Consider the following 6,000-nt stretch of genomic DNA (forward strand, 5'->3'; position numbering starts at 1 on the left):
ATAGTGGATATTACATCAATAACAATTGTGGTCTAGATAACCTTACTAATGGAGGTTTTTCGGGAGCAGGGGGTCAAGAGGATGGTGAAAATACGTGGGCAGTAAGCTATAGTTCCACTTACATAAAGCAAACCCAAGATGTTACTTACTCGGTTTTGGATAAAGAGGCATAAAGAGGTGAGCAGGACCTTGGGCTGGGAGAGAAATAAGTAACAACAAGGGAGAATAAATTCTCACCAAAAATTTATTAGGTCATATTCAGAATTAAGACCTTCAGGAACTCTTGTCCTGAGTTTGAAAATCCAAAATACTTCTCTCTCCCCCAGCCTTCGGTCCCTATCTTGTCCTCTCTTCAGTGGGGGGACCTTTTCTATGATGGTCCAAGAGAAGTTAGAGGTATCTTTAGCATGTATACCTGCAAAATGTTGTACCAGAGGGGTGGATAATACTCCCGCCCTAATATCTGCTAAATGTTCTTTTATTCGGACCCTGGCTTCCCTGGTCGTGAGACCCACATATTGAAGAGAACAATTCCTACAGCTAATGACATATATCACATAGGTAGATCTACAGTTTAGACATGTGTCTATTCCAAATACTTGGCCAGTTGTTAGTGAATTGAACTGATTTCCTGTTGTCACTTTCTCGCATGCCACGCAAGTTCGATGGTGGCAGCGGAAAGTGCCCTTACAGCTCAACCATGATGACACATTTTGGCCTTGTGTTTTCAATCTAGTAGGTGCTATTAGGTTGCCTATGGTTTTATTCTTCTTGTAGGATACTCTCAAGCGTCTCTCTACTACCTCCTTCAATCTGTCATCAGCAGACAGCATGCAGAAGTTTCTCTTGATGATTTGACAAATATCATCATATTGTTTAGAGTATTCTGTTAGGAAAATGATCTTGTCATCTGTCCTCTGTTGCGGACTCAGTCTTTCCCTTGAAGCTCTAGATGGTCCAAGGAGTTTGTCCCTAGGTATACTCTCTACAATATTCCTAGCCTTAGAGATGACCGAATTCCTATAGCCTCTCTCCCTAAGCCTTCTCTCTAGGTCATCCGCCTGTTTATTGTAAACTGCTGCATCGCTGCAGTTTCTCTTCAGGCGGATGAACTGTCCCTTTGCAACCCCCTTGAATACTCCTTGCGGGTGACAACTTTTTGCATGTAAAAGGGAATTTCCCGAGATTGGCTTCCGATAGGTTTCTGAGGCTATTGTCTGTCCTGGCTCACCTACCAATGTTACATCTAGAAAGTTGATACTCCTACTCTGTACTTCATGGGTAAAGTGGATTCCCATGGCGTCATCATCAAGGCTGTCCAGAAAGATCTGTAGGTCAGACCTATTGCCCCTCCATATGAACAAGAGGTCATCTATAAAACGGCCATACCAAATGATACATCCTTTGTGGGGATTGCCATCTCCAAAGACGTGGGACAGCTCCCACCAACCCATGAACAGGTTGGCATATGAGGGGGCAAACTTCGCCCCCATCGCTGTCCCACGCCTTTGGAGAAAGAAATCCCCCCCAAATTCAAAATAATTGTGGCTCAATAAAAAATGTGTTACCTCTACTACATAGTCCACAAAGGCAGAGTCTGACCCCCAGTATCTTTCCATAAAGAAGCGAATGGCCTCCAATCCCCTCTCATGTGGAATGGAGGTATAGAGTGACCTTACGTCAGCTGTTACCCATAAGAAATCTTCAGCCCACTTCACACGTGAGAGGAGATTAAGGACATGCTTAGTGTCTGAAAGGAAGCTCCAGAGTGAGCTCACCATTGGTTGCAGCACCTGATCAAGCCACTCTGACAGGTGCTCCAGGAGGGAGCCAATTCCACTTACAATTGGCCTCCCCTGCACATTCTGGACAGACTTGTGTACTTTGGGCAAGTGATTGAAGGTAGGTATTGCTGGGTTGGACACCATCAGGTAATCCCTTGTGTTGTCATCAATAATGCCCATCTCTACTCCATTATCTACAAGGGAGGCCAACTGCCGCCGATAGAGCCTTGTAGGGTCACCTGCCAGAGTGGCATAATCATCCTGATTACTCAGTTGTCTATAAGCCTCATCCTTGAACTCCTCTGTACCAAGTACTACTATAGTACCCCCCTTATCGGCGGCCCTCACCACAATACTAGCATTGTTAGCCAAGCTATCCAACGCTTTCTTGTGGTTAACAGAAATGTTTCGTTTTTGACCTCTTGTGGAGCTATAATATAACCTGGTGAGGTCTTGCTCTACCCTTTGCTGGAATTTCTCAAGAATAGATCCCCTATTATGTAGGGGATAAAAAGTTGACTTACATTTGAAGGATGGTGCTCGAATGGACATCCCAGTAGTGTGATCACCCCCTGTTGCCCCCAATGTTTCCAGGGCTCTAATATCACAATACTCCTGAAACTCAAGGTCCCCTCCATCCCCATCCCCCCTGATTTCCAGAGGCCTATATATAGGAATGGATTCGGGACTCTCACAATCTCCAGCCTGTTGGGAGTGGTAGAACTTTTTTAATGTTAACTTCCTTATTAACTTGTTCACATCAAGCAAAGTTCTAAACAGATCAAAGTCCACATCTGGTGTGAATGATAGTCCCAGACTGAGTACCTCTAATTCGTACTTATTAAGTACCTGGTCTGACAGATTCAGAACATTCTGTAATTGCCCCTTCGTCGGCCCTTTCTCTGGGGGTATCTCCTCTGCTCTTTGAACTGGACGCTTGGTTCCATTCTTTCTCCTCCCCCCCCGTCTGGTGTTCTTTGGGGGGCCCGAAAAACCTGTTCCAATTGGGCATTTTCCGTCTCTCTGGTATCCCTTGAGGTTACTCCTACACATTCTTGTTCTTCTCTGTAGTGTGAATGTGACTGGACTGTCTGGGTCTTGAGTATAGGGGGTGGGAGCACCGTTGCTATTGTGCTCTCTTTGGGTCTTGTTGCCTGTTCTCTTGGTGGTAGCTCTTCCCCACCAGATCCAGAACCCTCGTCATATGACTCCCCCTCACTCTCATAGAAATTGACCCTTCTTCCTCTGTTTCGCCTTTGCTTATTCCTTCCCCTCTGTTGGTTTGGAAAGTAAGAATTTTTATTATGGTCCTTTTTCAAAAGGTATTTATGTGTAGTGTGATAGGAGCGCCTAAAGGTGGATTCCTGCTGCTAAAAAAGTTCTTCCCTCAAAGAGAACTAAATGGTGGATAAGAAGAAAAAATGGGGTTTATTTAGCAGCGCTAAAAAAAGCTAGGAAATGATGATACCAATCTAATTTATGTTTTATACAATCTATTTTATTTAAAAATTCTTATAACACATAAAAACAACAGCAAATGCTTTTCCTAATTAATAAAGGGACGTCTCCCTTATACAACACTTATAAAAACAGACTAGAACCATATAATCCTAGAATTTCAGGTATAAAGGAATTAATTCTATAGATAACATATGGCAAACAACAAATTTCTAAGATAAATGGTGAATTAAATATTTAAAAGGCACAAATGTATCAATCCTAATAGCTTTACAGTTCTTCAGTAACAAATTCAGTTATAAAGTTACACAGTTACTTTCCTTGGACATATAATTGGCTCAGGTGTGCTGGATAGTTAAAAAGGCAAAAAACAGCCAATATTCTGATTTAGGTGCCAAAGCAATCGTGGTTAATGGAAATGGTTAATTTAACAGATGAATACCTTGATGTCTTTAAAGTTCAGTTTGCGTGTTTTAAAAAACGTAGTGCAAATTAGTGTAGAGGTACCTTAATCTGTCCTGGTTGCAACCGCTGATTATCTTCACTGTGAGGGATTCACAGACTGTTTGTTCCTGGTGCTTCTGATAAGTCACCTGACCTTCTCTTTGATTCAGAGGTCAGGGGTGATGATCCGTTCTGGTGATGTAGTTATCCTTTTTTTTGTTTTCCTTTCTTCTTATAGCCCAAATATTGTTTTCATCTGGGTTCCCTCAGACTTCTTAAGGTTTGAAGAAATCTTTGGTCAGTGTTTAGCAGTAACACCGTATTCCCTGAAGTTACCAAAGGTAGATTTTAACTTGCAGGGTCAGGAGAAAAGTTTAAAGTTGCAGGGTCACACAGCTTTGTGACAGTAGTAAATGAAGTTTAGTAGAGTGTAGCAGGTCCCATTCAACGCGTTTCACCCTTCTGGGCTTTATCAAGAATGCTTATCCTGCTAGCTTCTGGCTTTTTAAAGGTATGAATGTGTTTTGATTGGTTCCTTCATTTCCTTTTGATTTCTATCAACACCTGTGTGGCTTCCAATGTAAAGGTGGACTTTATTTAAGTTGGTAATGATTGTTTCTGTGTTGTTATTTAGTTACATGATACACAAGGAAGAGAACTTATCATTTCTGCTTTATTAGCATTCACACAATTCAACTTATATATTTCAATTCTAAAGTGCCTTTATTAGATAATATACATTTAGATCGTGCAAACTTAAAATTACCTAAACTGAAACGAAAATATAAGAATCAGAATTACCATTCCCATATCTAGAATTATTGTAAGTGGGTAAAAATTAATGATATATATATATTCCTTTTCAACAAAGGATAGTAAGTTCAACAATTTATAAATTTGTAACAATTTAAAAATGGACGAAACGAAAATATAAGAATCAGAATCATCATTCCCATATCTAGAATTATTGTTAGTGGGTAAATGTTAACGATATATACATATTCCTTTTCAACAAAGGATAGTAAGTTCAACAATTTATACATTTGTAACAATTTAAAAATGGACGAAACGAAAATATAAGAATCAGAATCATCATTCCCATATCTAGAATTATTGTTAGTGGGTAGAAATTAACGATATATACATATTCCTTTTCAACAAAGGATAGTAAGTTCAACAATTTATAAATTTGTAACAATTTAAAAATGGACGAAACGAAAATATAAGAATCAGAATCATCATTCCCATATCTAGAATTATTGTTAGAGGGTAAAAATTAACGATATATACATATTCCTTTTCAACAAAGGATAGTAAGTTCAACAATTTATAAATTAACAATTTAAAAATGGATGTACAATTAAATCAGAAATTATCAATCCCATAACTAGAGTTATTGCTAGTGGGTAAAAATATGGCTTATTCAATTAATTTATTTATTTTAGGGGGATAAAAATTCCTTTTTAATTACTAGAAAAATGAATTTATATAGGGCTTGTACTATCTTTGCCCAAGATAAATTGAAATGTTATTGCTTATTTAATGTATGTGAGTATTTTCTATATAAGTGGCTGATTTAACCTGGAAAATGTTCGCATATTGTAAGAGACTTTTATAAGAAGGGGGAAATGTCTATCTCAGAGTTCAAGCCTCCAGGTTGGAGGGTATTCATTAGGTATATAATTTCAGCTTCTGCCTTTAGGAGTTTATTTTCCCAGTTTCCCCCTCTCCAGTCGGGGTGAACTTTTTTAATTCCCCAATATTTAAAATCTTTAAGGTTGTTGTTGTGTACTTCCCTAAAGTGGCGATAGATATAAGGGTCAAGGTTACCCCTATCTATGCAAGAGAGGTGCTCCCTTATCCTTTCACGGAGCATTCTGGTTGTTTCTCCTATGTAAATTTTTTTACATGAACATTGAATGGCGTAAATAACGCCTTTATCTTGACATCTAATTGTGTCTCTTATTTTGAAAGTAAAGTTTCCACTTTTTGATTTTAAAATCTTTTGTTTACTACTAAATTTACAGGCCCGGCATCTAAAACAGGGGAAAAAACCATTTAAAGGATTTCCGTCTAGGCACCTTTGAGTGTCTTTCTTCTTTATGCTTTTCAATTGACTGGGAGCTAGTAGGCTCTTCAAATTCTGTGCTTTCCTATATATTATTTTTGGGTTTTCCCCCACTTTTCCCCCTATGATGGGATCAGTTTGTACTAAGTGCCAATGTTTTTTTAAAACTCTTTGGATGTTTAGGTTGTCATGACTGAACTCAGTTATAAAGGGCACATTAATTTCATCTCGATTTTCTTTGATATC

This window comes from Bombina bombina, chromosome 8 (genome assembly GCF_027579735.1).
Source record: "Bombina bombina isolate aBomBom1 chromosome 8, aBomBom1.pri, whole genome shotgun sequence".
NCBI lineage: Eukaryota > Metazoa > Chordata > Amphibia > Anura > Bombinatoridae > Bombina > Bombina bombina.